Genomic DNA, 15,962 nt, shown 5'->3' on the forward strand with positions numbered 1-15,962 from the left:
TGTAAAATGTCTATTTTAAAGTTAGTTTGGCCATTAAAATGCCTTTTGATGTCATTTGATGCGAGAAATATGAGTTATTTCAGATTATGTGTGCAGTGGATGTACATGATCTTTAGTTTGCTAATTATTACGAAGATTACTTCAGGAAATTGTGTCTACAACGTTTTCATTGTTACCAAGGTGGTTGCTAGTGCTGCTATCGATATTATTTATGTTATGTTGTGTAACAGTTTAATGGTATAATCTTTATTGCTACCCCCTTCCCCGTCAATGTATAGTGTTGGTCCACAGCGCAAACGTATTAGTTTAACAAAATCTGCATCTAAAATGGTGGCATAGATATGTTATTTTCCCCTGTGCAATTCCAGTCTCACATCTCACATCACATCGTCATAAACAAATACCGGAAACAGACCGAAAACACTTTATTCCGAGTGTGCTTGCTTTTCTCTTTGAAAGTCATCACATAACGGCATTGTAATAAACGGTTCGGCGACATTAAATATTACATATCTGCCGTAGTTCTCTATTTATAGAGCCCTCATGAGAAGACTTCTAGACAAACATGAGGAATTGCCGCCAACACTGAAAACGTGACATGGATCATAAATATATCAGCCAGTAAACAACATCTTACATTTCTTTTCACATAATATGTCTCCTTGCAGTATCAACACTAATTCGGCTGACTTTTATATTTGATCCAATTGGTAGATAGGCTGTATTTACACCATAAAGGTGCACAGCTGATATAAAGGGACACCTAGTGGTTAAAGCATGTTATTGAATTTCATTATTTTTATTATTAGATATTAATAGGATCCCTATAAAGTATATTCATTACTCGTTATTCTCTACTAATAATTCATTAAAGACTATATATAATGACTATTTTTCACATCCCTTTCAAGATTTCAAGATTTTCTAAGGTTTATTGACATATCATATACACAAACGGTGTAGTTATGCAATGAATGAAAAACTTTGTGTATACCTCCAGCAATGTTAACTATGTTGAAGCACTTATTTTAACTGATATTATACATATGTATTATACTCTTATATAAGATGTATGTAAATAGTATAAGAAATGTGCAGAATACGACAGTTTAATGGTGGAGGTACACACATATTGATAGTCTTGTAATGCACTGTTGAGGAACCTGCGACCAAAGTTTTTAATATCCGGCCTTGTCAGGTATTGAACAATCAATAAATAAAGAACACAGAATTATTAAATATAAAACACAGAATTTGTGTGATTATACTAAATGATTTACAAATAAACACCACTGCATATTTACAACTGTTACACATGCTAATGTAACGCAAATGTTTCCAACTTGGGATCAATAAAGTATATCTTATCTTAAGATGATCGATGGCTACTGCCATATTTGCAAAATGTGCCTCTGAACCTTGACAAGTGCATGTTTCAGGCATGTGGGTAATGCTGCCCATTATGGGCACAAGCAATTTTCACCCATTTATTAATTATATGTTTTAAATTTGAGTGTTTCCTATCCCCTAAACCTCCAGGGATGTACACAGTTTAATACTGGCAACTTCTTATTATGGGAAATACGAAAACGTCTTTTAAAACTACAACTCCTAGTAGAGACATGCCATAGAACATGTTGCGAAACACAATAGCCAGCATGTGTAGTTCTGGGGACGGGTGGGGGAGGAGGGGGGGACGGGGTGGACCCGTTCAAATCCAGTTTTGGACAGTCTGCCGTGGTTCCATCCCATTTCAAGTGCTGTTCGACGCTCGGCACACTCTCCAATCACAGAGCTTGAGGACTATCACGGGGTTTGTCAAGCGAAGCGGAGAGAATACTTACTTCCGGGTGTAATATTCTGTAAAGCAAATGAGCTGCTCCGACCCTCGGTCCTGACGGACTCCAACTTGTGTTTATTAATCAAACAAATAAATAAACACAAGGATAATTATGTGTTATTGTTGAGTAAATGGAGAATTGCACAGGGGAAAATAACGTATCTATGCCACAATCTTAGATGCGGATTTTAATACGTTTGCACTGTGGACCAACACTATACATTGACGGGGAAGGGGGTAGCAATAAAGATTACACCATTAAACAGTTACACAACATAACAGAAATAATATCGATAGCAGCATCCCTAGCAACCACCTTGGTGACAATGAAAACGTTGTAGACACAATTTCCTGAAGTAATCTTCGTAATAACCATAGACTGTATATAGGTAATAACTAGCAAACTAAAGATCATGTGCATCCACTGCACACATAATCTGAAATAACAACTCATATTTCTCGCATCAAATTACATCAAAAGGCATTTTAATGGCCAAACTAACTTTAAAATAGGCATTTTACACCGAGAATAAAACGAAGTTCGGCCATGTTTTTTTTTTCTGCAGGGAGAAATGTGAAGATCACGTGACATAGACGCCAGCCATTGGAATGAATGGTGAAACAAAACGTAGGGATCTTACAATTTCAGAGGCGTTTTTGTAGAAATACTACGTCCTACATTGTGGACCAACGTAGTTATTACACGTTTTTTTATGAGACTGGGTTGGTTGCCTTGTGCGTTGATATTCTTTATAAAAAACATCCCTAAGATGTATTTCTACATTCTGTCTGTCTGCTTTCCACCCTGTCACACTTATAAGGCATTTTAAATCAGTAGGCATCAGAACATTTGTACCTATGCCAACAATTTATCAAGTAATTTAACTGATACATTAGTTCAAACCTACCAGGCGTAATTGATTGGAAAATTGCAGATTATGCATATTATCTCTTCGATTTACACACAGCATCTATTGCACGTCTGTCCGTCCTGGGAGAGGGATCCCTCCTCTGTTGCTCTCCCTGAGGTTTCTCCCATTTTCCCCTTTAAACTGTGGGTTTTCTCCGGAAGTGTTTCCTTGTACGATGTGAAAGGACAGAGGGTTTCGTATTGTCATACTGATATTCTGTACACACTGTGAAGTCCACTGAGACAAATGTAACATTTGTGATATTGGGCTATTTAAATAAACATTGATTGATTGATTGATTGATTGATTGATTGATTGATTGATTGATTGATTGATTGATTGATTGATGCTAACATGGTGATTGCAAGTCTAATCATATCACGGTAAACATCTTCCATTCACTGGTCTGGTATAACAATGTTGAAGCACATTGTTAAAAAGCAATAGCATCCCCACACAAAGTATAATCCATTTGTAGATCCCTTTGGGTATTTATAATAGTTTGGTTGGTTTTGCAAAAATAATCTTGTGACATTTAGTCGGTTTTCTGTCTGTTCTCTGATACATGAAGTATCTCTTGCCTGTATCAGGATGAGTAATACCAGTTATTTCAGAAGTGAACCTCTAAGTTGCTTGCCTTACCATGTTGCCTCCAAAGAAAAAAAAAACACCTGGTCCATGCATTATATGTGAAAGCCTAGAATAGTGAGATCCTGTGTAGACCATCTATACTGTTCCTGATAATCAAATCAAATCATGTTTTATTTATATAGCACATTTATAAACGATTTTTGGTGGAGCCAAAGTGCTGTACATATAATAAAAATAGCCTACAGTAGAGACACTTTACAGCAAATACAACAGCACAGATTGTTCAGAATATCAGTATGAGAAAAACGACACCCTCTATCCTTAGACCCTCACATCGTACAAGGAAAAACTTACAGAGAAAACCCACAGTTTAAGGGTAAAAAATGGGAGAAACCTCAGGGAGAGCAACAGAGGAGGGATCCCTCTCCCAGGACGGACAGACGTGCAATAGATGCCGTGTGTAAATCGAAGAGATAATAAATTGTACAGCATATAGACCGAATGTTAGGAAATGCATGTGTCTGTAATAAGAAGATGAATCCACGAGGATGTCAGCTACAATCTTGTGGAAGCCATCAGGGAAGCAGCATGGCGAGACCAAAGGCAGGACCGCAGAGACAGGTTCAGCCACGACCCGAAGTCCACGACTTAATCCAGAACTCAGGATAGAGGATCCAGGACACAGGACTACAGCAAGAGGATCAGCCTCGACTCCGGATCCCGGCGTAGATATAGATACAAAACAAGAAAAATGATTTGGCTGGGTTAATCGGAACAAGAGAATACACAGACACAGACAGAGAGGGAAAAGGTCATTGGATAAAAGTTATTCTTGATAACCCTCTAGAAAGATCTCATGAACTTCCCCACTCAATCTATCAAGACCCGAGCAGTTCTATTAGATATAGGATAATAAACAGCGATAGGGAGCACAACAACCTATCTCTTCGACACTAAACTGAAGGCTGCTTTTCAACTATCCTCCTAAGCCTTTCCGGAACATGCCTGCCCTTCAGAATGTCTTGAAATAATTGATTGACAATTAGTTTTAATTGAGCTTTTTATTTGAATATGTGCTCTTGCCATTAGTAATAGTAAACTGAATATCTTTGGAACTTGAACTTCAAGACCAATAATTGGACTCTGTTGAGTAATTTATTTATTTTTGTCTGTGGATTTATAGAACTGCATCTTAGGTCATAATGGACATCATCAAACAGGAAGTGATCATGCAGGGATCCCCCTTAATTGGTACGGTAATCCCAACACCGGGATTGTGGGTTTTGAGTGTTATCTGTGGTGTGTGAGTGGTTCAGTATAAGCCAATATTTTAGAGGTCAGCAGATTGAAGTCATCCTTTCTTTCACCCTTACAAGAAAACATAGCATATTTGGGTTCTGAACTATTGGTTCAAGATGTCACATAGACAGAGACCCTTTCTCATTTTTCTAATTCCCCTCCTCGACTCCTATCCTCGTGTCTTAGTCCCGCCCACAGGAGATGCGAGCTGAGGAGTCGAGGAGGGGAAGCAGCAGGCGGTTAGAGAAATGAGAACTCCTCTCCTCTGAGCGGTCATTTTAAAGAGACGTCCGTTAATGATGACAGGAGGCATACCTGATCTGATGGACAGATGTGTTCATGACGACTTATATATTTACTTTTAATTAATTGACAGTGCAGTATACAATGAGACAATAACAGGCTACAGATGCGGACATACACACACATATATTGATATCAATATATACAATTTCAAGTATGAGAGCACTCTCATAATAACGTAACACTATCAGAGACTGGATATATCCCCCGGAAATAAATCCGGAGGATCCACGCACTGGCTCAGAGGACCCATCAGTGTATCCTCGATTATAGCTCCTCCAGAGAGCCTCCTCGATGCTCAATCCTCGGTCCTCAAAGTGCATTTAGAGAAATTAGATGTCCTTCAAGATAGCGCGCTGAAATCCATTTCCGGGTCACTACCGGAGGAACGAGGAGTCGAGGAGCGGAAATTAGTGAAATGAGAAAGGGCCAATATGCTATAATGTTTAGATCAAAATATGTATTTGACAAACAGGGAAAATAACCACTATTCATCAGAATCAGAATCAAGTTTATTGCCAGGTAAGTTTACACATACAAGGAATTTGCTTTGGTGTCTGGTGGTGCGAACATAAACAATCTAAAAAAAAGAAGTTGCAATGGTAGGTAAAAATAAGTATTTTTAAGAAACTATTTAGTATTAAATAAGAATACTTAAGACAAGTATTTAGATTTAAATATACAAAGAACCTTAAAAGCTAATACGGCAATATTATATGTTAAAGTGGAGAGCTTTACAGACATGTGTGTAAAAATGTGCAAAATATACTAAGAATGTTAAAATATAATTATAGAAATAACCACTAAAAGGTGGTTTCTTCAACGTAATAACGCTCCTAGGGTGTTTTATTTAGCAGAAACACTTCCTTCTTTTCTAAATATATTTTCTTAATACATTTCTGATACTGATGAGCATTCAGCACATTTAGTGTTACGGTTGAACTTCCAAAGTGCAACAGCAGGCAGCAGCATTGCACTAGTTTAATTCATGAGACGACCTGAATTGCCATCACTGAAGTTGCAAGAGAATCGGTATGACTCAGTCCATGCATGTTTAATGATCTGCAAAGGAAATACGGTATATTATTGTATCCTTACTTTAACACAAGCACTTGTTATGACAAGTAAGATAACGGAAGATACATATGTTATCCTGTCTATTTTTGCATGTAGATATGAATTGTGCATAAGATTCTTGCAAAACAGTCAATTGTGTTTCCTGTTGAAAATACACTTGACTTGTGCACATCCTGCAACGGATTCGTCACTGAACGACACAACTTTATTTCCGCTTGTCTGTCAAAGTAGCTGTCAAACGCGGGCGAGGGGTTGTGCTCCTGCGGCTCCGTCATTCAGGAAGTCCACACCAACTGACAGCACTTAGCAAAGTCACACGGACATCTTCAGAGTTGGACTAAATGTTCCCGAAGTCAGTACGCTTTTCAACAACAACGACTTTTGCAAAAGGTGAGTGTATTTCCCCCCCCACCCCCTTCTGTTGTTGTATCACTGTTTGTTCCTTCCGTAACGGTTACCAGCTCCCGCTAACCTCAACACTGAAATGACACTTCCTCTTGTCTCTACGGCTTAGCTACTAAAGCTAAATGTCAAAGCAGTCAGTATTGGATGTACATGAGTAGTATGGCTTGCACCTGAAGTTAAAAAATGACCACCGTCGCCTGGTTTCGACGTTGTTCGGCTTGTTGTTTCAACGCCACTCAGAGGTGGTGAGTACAGAAACCAGCGTGAGCTCGCGGGGGTTATAAGTGCGTAGGTTTAGCTTTTTAAAGATGTTTAACGTAGAGCATGTTTGATGATTGATGTGTTTGTGCACCTGCTTCAAAATCTACGCTGCAATTAGGACAGTCGCGCCGTAAACTGACGGAGAAGACGCTTTGCTGTTGGTTTGTTCCTCAGGGGGTGAGTATGGAGAGCAAACGGATGACAGGTTGTAAACGAAGTGGCAGTTGTGTTTTTTTTGAAGCCGACAATACGTTTGGATGCTGTTTAAACTTCTCCCATGTAGTATTTTGCCTATGTCATGCAATGTGTAGCAGTTCCGAGCGAGTCTGTCTCATCCAAAATGACTGTGGTACCTTCCATTCCTACCTACATGGTTGTGAGTGAGATTTTACTATCAACGCTACAATGGCTTTCGCAGGAGACGGTGTAACGGCCACTACACATGACACGAACCCATTACACTATATACTACGTCTCTCCGCTTTCATTAACCAGTCGAACATTGTCTGCATCCTTGATACTTTATTTCACGATTTAGATGGTTATATTACCATGCATTCATTCCATGCAAATACAACAGTCGCGCGTCATTCATCTTTTGTATTCCCTCTTTTAAGTGTGTCCATGCGTGAATGCTACAAGACTGCATCACCTGCATGCAGCAGGACATCGCTTGGTTAAATAACCAATTTTGAAAGTAAATGTAGGCTAACGTGACGCGCTCGAAATGGCAGATGTATATGGCAAGCTGAGCGCTAAAACCCAAGCTGACCCAATATGATGTCATCTGTTCTGTGAACAGCGCATGAGTGAGAGGTAGCAGACCTGTGTTCCACTGCTCAACTGTGTCATTTGTAAAGATTTATTTTAAGAAGCATGCCCACGCCATTTCAGGCACAGATCACTAGAATTCAACCCCATACTTTGCACAACACGTCATTTTAATCAATGTATAGCAAGTCCTCACTTTATCTTTTTTTATAGAGGTGCAAATAATTAAATGAAAACTAATTTCACATGCATTTGTTTTGCAGTTATCTTGTTTTTTTTGTACACTAGTTTAACCTTTCGGTCTCCAGTCAAGAGTTTCAGTGCCATACTTCAGTTGAGCAGCAGACATGCCTGAAAGATCACAGGACTGTTGTGCAAGCCCTCTAACAGTCACATCACCCACACGTATGTTGACCAAGAATCTGAGAGAGAGAACAGAAAGCAACCCACTTCCTTATATTAGTGATGGTATATAGCACAGCTCTGCATTTGTGATTTTACCTAGCCTGAGTCATTTTCAGGTAAATGTTTGACTTCTCCAGCCTGATACAGAATGGGTGGCGGTGCCGGGAACTGTGTAGGCTGATAATACACAGGTTATGAGGTGCTAAATACTTGGTCCTTGTACAGTTGGACCCAAGAGAGGCACAGCTGGTAAGATTACAGCTTTGTATAGTGCATGTTGTGAAACGTAAGGCTTTCGAGGCCAAAAGTCAAAGGGCCAATAGATCGAAGAGCCTTTTAATTGGCACATAATCAATAGACTAGTGTTTTGGAGGAATTATCACATGATTCTGCTATTTAATTTGGCATTTGTTCAACACTAAATGATTCAGGTCTCTATACGTAATGTGTTAACAAGTTTTCTTTAGACATGCAGAGGCATATAGCTAACAGTCATGTCTCTCTTTATAATGCTGTGTGAGAGATTATTGAGACGTTAGCCAGGGGTCTTGCACACATTAGTTTGAAGACCATCGTTGTGTGTGTGGATGTGTGCACTCTGATGGATGCGCTGGGAAAGGACGCATCAGCTGCTGTTGACAATTGGCTGATGTGGCTCTCATAGACAGGGGGTGGGGGAGGGGGGTGTGAGCCAGACATGCTTACACTGAAGCCATGTTCACACCAGAGGCAGACTCCCATTGAACACGTGACTGCTTTTAATCAGGTTCAACATGAGGCAAAAGAGTAAGAATACACACATTTTCACAGGCGACGACATGCTACTGGTAGACTTTGGTAAATACAAAAAAGTCTTTACAAGGCTCTGCGGAGCATGTTACTCTGACTATGACTCACAGGACATTTGTTTTATTTAACACTGTTCTTGTCGGCATTGTCTCTGTTTGCTTAATTATATCGTCTTTTTCAGAAGTTGACTTATTTTAATTAAAGATTTGTCCACTAAATATATGTCCACAGGTAATCAACAAATATGCATAGTTTTTGATTACCTGTGGACATATATAAATTAATTTACATAATGAATACATATATGAAATAAACTGTATAAATGAACAATACGTATAATTTCGCAAATCACCCTCACTGTTTCTGAGAGACAACAGATTGAAAACATAAATGAATGACATACATGGTTTGATCTTTCTACCACCAGTCTTATAGTCTAATACATCGTCTAAGACCACTTGCCAATTGAATATATTGCGCCTACGAAGTCTTCTGACATGGCGTAATAATACTAAATAAATGTAGGAATTTCTCTATTTTGACATCAAAATAAGCAACCATGTAGAGAGCGATGGTGACAAAAAGCATAGCACCTCGCTGGGTCTGTGCAAGCATCATTTTGGATGAAACCTGTCCACACAACAACACTGTCTGTTCCACTATGGAGACAGTATAAGTATGCACCATTTTTGGGAGGGAAAATACTGGTTTAGTCTGGATGGAAGGCCAAAATGAAGAAGTACATGATGCTGTTTCAAATATAGCCAGCTTAGTGTGGGAATGGCCTGACTAACAGACCTGACATTGGCGGGGGGAGGTTTAAACCCCTGGCAGCGGGCATAAAACATGCCTTGCTTTGCAAAGGGGTTTGGATTATCTTGGTGTGGGTAAAATCTACAATTTTAAGCAGAAAGGGAGGTGGGCTGGGTGTCTGTCCTTTCCATTGATTCACCCCCCAGGAGACCTGTTATACAGTTGTTACTGTACATTACAATCACACCAGCATTTATGACAGCAACATTTTTTACCAAATCCATTTAATCTCAACAGTGATCAGTGGATTTGCGCATGGAGGCAGTAAATCCATGAAAAGCTTTCAAATTGAATAGCAGGAAGGCAAACCAGCATGGTATAATAATAATAATAATAATAATAATAATAATAATAATAATAGCTTTGATTTATATAGCGCCTTTCAAGGGACCCAAGGTCGCTTTACAAGTAATAGGGCAAAAACAAACATAACAAAACAAAAGTCAGACAGACAAAACAACAGATCGTTTTAGGGGTCGAAAGCCTTGGCAAAAAGATGGGACTTGAGGGCCCTTTTGAAGGCGTCAAGTGTGGGGATGTTGCGAATCTCCGCAGGGAGAGCGTTGCAGAGGGTGGGGGCTGCCACACTGAAGGCTCTGTCCCCGAAGGTTCGCAGTTTGGTGCGGGGGGTGGTAAGCAGGCCAGAGTCTGGGGACCGCAGGTTCCGGGGTGGGGCATGTGGGTGAAGGATGTCCGATAGGTACTGGGGGGCAAGGGCATGGAGGGACTTGTAGGTAAGGAAGAGGACTTTGTAAGATATGCGGGACTTGACCGGCAACCAGTGTAGGTGGATGAGGGTGGGAGTGCTGCTACGGCTTTGTGTGCGTGAGTACCCGAGCAGCACAGTTTTGGACATACTGGAGCCTGTCCGGGGTTTTGTTGGGAACCCCGAACAGGACACCATTGTAGTAGTCCAAGCGGGTGGTGACAAACGCATGCACCAGGGTTTCGGCAACCGACTCCGAGAGTGACGGTCGGAGTCTGGCAATGCTCCTCAGGTGGTAAAAGGCCGATTTGGTCACAGATTTTACGTGGGAATAGTAGGAAAGGGTGGAGTCAAGGATGACACCCAGGTTGCGGGCTTCAGGAGATGGGGAGATGGAGCAGCCGTCGACCTCAAGGACGAAGTCACCAACCTTCTGGAGCAGGGCCTTGGGTGCCACAACCATGAGCTCTGTTTTATTGCTGTTCAGCTTAAGATAGTTGGAAGACATCCATGTTTTGATGTCATGCAGACAGTTGATGAGAGACTGAGGGGGGAGCTGGGAGGATGGAGTGGTTCTGAGATACAATTGGGTATCATCAGCGTAGCAGTGGAAATTGAGTCCATGATGTCGGATGATCTGGCCGAGGGGGAGCATGTAAATGGTGAACAGGAGGGGGCCAAGCACAGAGCCCTGGGGTACACCGTGGTGGACTGGGGCCGGGGGTGAGTTTGAGCCACTGATGGAGACAAACTGTTTCCTGTTGTGGAGGTAGGATGTCAACCAGGACAGCGCTGTGCCAGTGACACCTAGGAGGTCTGAGAGGCGGGTGAGGAGGATGTTGTGAGAGATGGTGTCAAATGCTGCAGAGAGGTCCAGGAGGATGAGGATGCTGAGGCGGCCAGAGTCAGCAGCAATGAGGAGATCGTTGGTGATCTTGATGAGGGCGGTCTCAGTGCTGTGTTGCTGTCTGAAGCCGGATTGGAAGGGCTCATCGAGCTCATGGTTGGACATGTACAGATGGAGTTGGCCGGCGACCACTCTTTCCAGAGTTTTGCTGAGGAAGGGAAGGTTGGAGATCGGCCGGTGGTTCTGGAGGTCGTCGGGGTCCAGGCCAGGTTTTTTGAGTATGGGGGTGACTGAGGCCAGTTTGAAGCTGGTGGGGACTATACCAGGAGCCAGAGAAGCGTTGATGATGACCACCATGTAGGGACAGAGGGTGGGTAGGCAGTCCTTGACCAGGGCTGTGGGCATGGGGTCCAGGGAGCAGGTGGAGGTCTTGGCCGAGCTGACCAGTTTGGCCTCTTGGAGAGCATCCACAGGGGAGAAAGAGGAGAGGCGCGGCGCTTGGGGTGCGTTACCAGGTGAATGAGGTGCAGGTAGGGGGGAAGGGCCAGTCACCAGGAGCTGCTGATGGATGGCCTCGACTTTCGCCTGGAAGAAGTCGAGGAATTTGGAGCACAGATCGGGAGCCCCTGAAGGCTGGGGGGCGTCAGGGGGCCGTAGTAGGCGGTTGATGGTGGAGAACAGTCTTCTGGGGTTGCTTTGCTGAGCACCAATGAGACGGGAGTAGCATGGGAGAGAGCTTCCTTATACGTTTTTATATGCTCACGAAAGGCCAGGAGGTGGACTGTGAGGCCAGTTTTTTTGGAGAGCCTCTCCAGCTGGCAACCAGAGGCCTTCAAATGGCGGAGTTCAGTGGTGAACCAGGGGGCAGGGCGGGTGAAGGAAACAGTCCGGGTTTTAATGGGGGCGAGAGAGTTGAGACTGAGGGATAGGGCAGTGTTGTAGTGGGCTACCAGGCCGTCCACGGTGGAGTCGGAGGGACCCGAGGCCATGTGGGTAGCTATCAGGTCGGATAGGGCCGGTGCACTCAGTCTTAATGTATAGAAGAGTGCAAAGGACATCCCAAAATGTAGTGACCACATTCGACCCCACATTGTGGCATGTATCCAATACAGTCAGTTTCGATTTGCTTTAAGTCTTTACTTTTGTTGAGTCTAAAATCTGACCCTGATATTTGTCAGTCGTATGTTTTTACTTTAGCTTCGCGACTCTGCTCCTATATCGCAATAATTTCTTGTCTTTGTTGTAGTTTACCATACATTATCTAGTCACTGTCCTGTAAAACATGTGACAATGGTAACATTATTGTCGATGTGACCGCTACTGTATGTGCCTGTTTTAGTTTGTGCTTCACAGCTCTTCAAATGCAGAGCCTAATGCAATCTCTTGTCAGTCTCAATTGAATCCTTACCTTCAAACAGGCAGGCCTTTAGCCTGACAACTAGGGATGCTCCGATCGCCAATTTTGTGGCCGATGGCCGATCCAATCGAGTGGGAGGGGCCTATGGGGATCTTCCATTTAAAGTGATGTTTACAACTCAGTTAATGGGGCTCATTCACTGGTGCTTCCACAAACAACAACCAACATAATTATTACATTCAAATGAAGTACATTATTCAAGTTTAAAAATAAATACAATTAATAAAATAAAACTCCAAACATCTTTTAATTGGGTTACTTTTTTGTAAAGCTCTTTTAGTTTTAAACCTGATTTTTTATAAACTTCTTCGTTTTTGCAACAGTGTGTAAATATGCACAACTTTATAATAAAATGCACACATTTACCTTTTTCTAGACTAGATGATCCTAAGTTAAAAAAATATGATGTTATCATGAGGTTGTTAACATCGCAGTTTATCAGTGGATGTTTGCTGGAACTACTTGTTAACAGCTTGTTTCCTGACGGACACACACAGCGTTGAAACCGGTCGGGTAGAGACCGGTCTCAAGTCAGCACCGAAGCAGACTCCCTGTTTGATGGCTTAATAGCCCACTCCCCCTCCACAGCGCTCCACACTCGTTGGTTTGGAACAGCACTTATTAGCCACTTTCACACCAAGTACTTTGCCGTACTTAGTGCCCCGGCACTTAGTACACCAGGGCACTAAGTACAGATCGCGTTCACACCGGAATAAGTTCCCTGAGAGAAGATTACGCAAATGAGCCGCTGACGTCACTTTGTCTTCTTCTGCTTTGGGTTTACTGGCAGGCCGCAAACCACTTCACGGCGTATACTGCCACTCGAAGTCCCCAGGGCGGAAGTTCCCTTCCTGAAGCCTTCCGAGTAAATCGCCAGAACGCCGACACCTCCTCATCACTCCACCGCTCGCATGTTTTTTCTTGTGTTGCCATAAGTTATTCTTTCTCCGTTGGTGCGCGGGGCTAATGCTAATGCTAATAATGCTAATGCCAGCAAATACAATGGCGGCTTCACAAAACTTTTCAGAGTTTTGCGGAGCGTTGTTTGCAATTCGTCCAGCCAATAGAGATTGGTACTTTTTTCTCCCCAGGATAGTACCACCTCTCCAGCAGGCACTAAAAATGGGGGTAAAAGTTCCCGGCACTCTTTTTGGTGTGAACGCGACATAAGGGGTACTAACGGAACTAAATGGGAAAAGTACGGGGAAAAGTACTCCGGTGTGAACGCGCCTAATGTGGCTGACCCTCCACGCAAATGGAGAGGGAGGGGTAGGGGTAGGGTGTAAGGGGCAATTTGGGATTGGGCCTAAATGTGTGTTTTGCTCCGCTCACCGGTCCGTCACAGCGGGTGGAGCTGTAGGATTTCTGCTTCACACACATTGCATACCGCTATTTTATTGTCATTTTCGGACAACTTAAAATACTGCCAGACTGCTGAAGCTATTTTGGCGAGCTTGTTTTGCCGTGCACAAAGAAAAGTGTCATGTATTTGACGTCATCATTTTACGTCATGTGATTGGCACTCGCGATTGGCATTTTTAGAGAGCATCCCTATAACAACACATGGGCCACCTTTAATTACCAGTGAAAACAGTGCTTCAGCCTCCTCTTTCCGCCTAGTACTTGTCTTAACACGGTCTCCAAGTCTTCTTTGTTCCTCCCCCTGCTTTTTCCGGGTTCATGGGGAAGTCAAAGTTAACAAGTTCACCTGCTCTGCTGTCGAAGAACTGTGACAGGCCCACTGGTAGGCACGCACACGGTATGTCTCATGGCTTGTCACTTACCCTGTAATGAGTTAGCTGTCTGTGTTCTAGGGCAGCTCTATGTCTGTTAGAACACCATTATTATTTTTGATACCAGTAGAGAAAGCCTTTGCAGGTTGTGTTTTGCATAGAGGGCAACCTGTTGAAAGCACCTGAGAAAAACAATGTATTTCCCCCCCCCTGCTGACTAATCCACCTCAGCAATTCTCCCTGTCTTCTCGTCCTTTTGATGGAAGCCTGACTTTTGAAAAATGTATCACAGAATTGCCAGTTTAGCCCATGCTACAGCAGTTTGGTGTTTTATGCCACGGGAGCAGAGTCCATCAAATATTAAAGCGCTGCTGTCAGGCTTAATGTTCTGCAGTGATCTGGTTTAGCATGTCTAATATAGGAATGCTGTCTCAGATGACAAGGTGAATTATGCCTTCCCCTACCCCCAACTCTACCCTACTAGCAGATGTGTTAATGCATACTGTGTTCAATGATGATTTTAAAAGACCGCTAAACTCTGCACCACTGCTAGATCACAGTCTTATGAAGCCAGCAAGAGAGAGAGAACCAGTGAGGATATTTGGTAACAGAATTAATCTACAGTAGTTCAATTAATTACCCTATCATGAAGACTGCACACACATGCCAGTGTTCGCAGCGGGTGCATCTCTAAGCCTTCTTCTGGTGGATATCAAGGAAGTGTTTGTACTAGGGCTGTCAGTCTATTAAAATATTTCATCGCGATTAATCGCATGATTGTCCATAGTTAATCGCGATTAATCGCACATTTTGTATCTGTTCTAAATGTACCTTAGAGGGATATTTTTCAAGTTTGTAATACTCTTATCAACATATGTGTGGACAAATATGCTTTATGCAAATGTTTGTTTATTATCATTTGATCAATGACAAATATTCTCATGAATATTAAACATAACAACCTCTGAACATTAAAAATATCCGCCTCAATTCAACCTGGAACCTCTCTCATACAATAATACAATACAAAGTGTGTGTGGCCTAGAATTACTATACTTGTGGAGACCTAAATCTGTTTACACAGTCACGTGTGGGGACTCGCCTCCCTTATGGGGACAAATTGGAGGTCCCCATGAGGGAAATCATTAATTGTAGGGTGAGGACTTGGTTAGGGTAAGGTTAAGGGTTAGGGTTAGGCGTGCGTGCGTGCGTGCGCGTGCGTGTGGAGAGAGACACTGTGATGGATCGTTGGAGCTATGTGCAACTCAAGGCATATGCTCGAACGGGAGCTGCCTGGACGCTGCAATCAGCACTATCCGTGCTGAGTGTGCTGACTTTTCGTACAATGTCCCACTGTCTGGCTTCCTGCATAAAGTCAAGGGCTCGGCGCAGTATTGGCGAAATGTCGCTCCTTATATCCGTTAGCGCAGCTAGCTAGCACCAGATGCTAACAACAACATTACACATAAGGTCTCTCTCTCGCTCGCTCGCGCCACACATACGCACCACACCCTCCCGGTCCTCCCAATAGCCAGTCGGTGCCTGCCGGTGAGCGTGGAAGTGTGGTCTGCCGCAAGCGGACGGCAGGAGCGGGGCTGTCAGCATCAGCTTGTAGATGGTATTTTAAACTCGATGCGCTCTGAAACTACGGGGCGGCCGAGGACAAAAAATACACATGCGTTAATCGCGTTAAAATAATTAGTGGCGTTACATTTTTTATTAACGCGTTAACTTGACAGCCCTAGTTTGTACCAAAGATACATTCAACCATCCATCTTCTCAATTTAATGACAT

The 15,962-nt window shown here is 42.7% G+C and overlaps 1 protein-coding gene across 3 annotated transcripts in view; it reads left to right on the forward strand.

Moving 5' to 3' along the window:
- Window positions 1-6,234: 6,234 nt before the first annotated feature.
- taok3a (TAO kinase 3a) overlaps window positions 6,235-15,962 on the forward strand; it is an 86,451-nt gene continuing 76,723 nt past the window's right edge. For 2 of the 3 annotated variants that reach the window (XM_034090480.2, XM_034090481.2), the window contains exon 1: window positions 6,235-6,411. The gene's annotated coding sequence lies outside the window, so the exon portion shown is untranslated. Of the gene's footprint in view, window positions 6,412-6,492; window positions 6,672-15,962 lie in introns of those variants that run through there. The other variant, XM_034090479.2, reaches the window with a different exon arrangement.

The sequence above is a fragment of the Pseudochaenichthys georgianus genome, chromosome 9, assembly GCF_902827115.2.
Source record: "Pseudochaenichthys georgianus chromosome 9, fPseGeo1.2, whole genome shotgun sequence".
Classification (NCBI taxonomy): Eukaryota; Metazoa; Chordata; class Actinopteri; order Perciformes; family Channichthyidae; genus Pseudochaenichthys; species Pseudochaenichthys georgianus.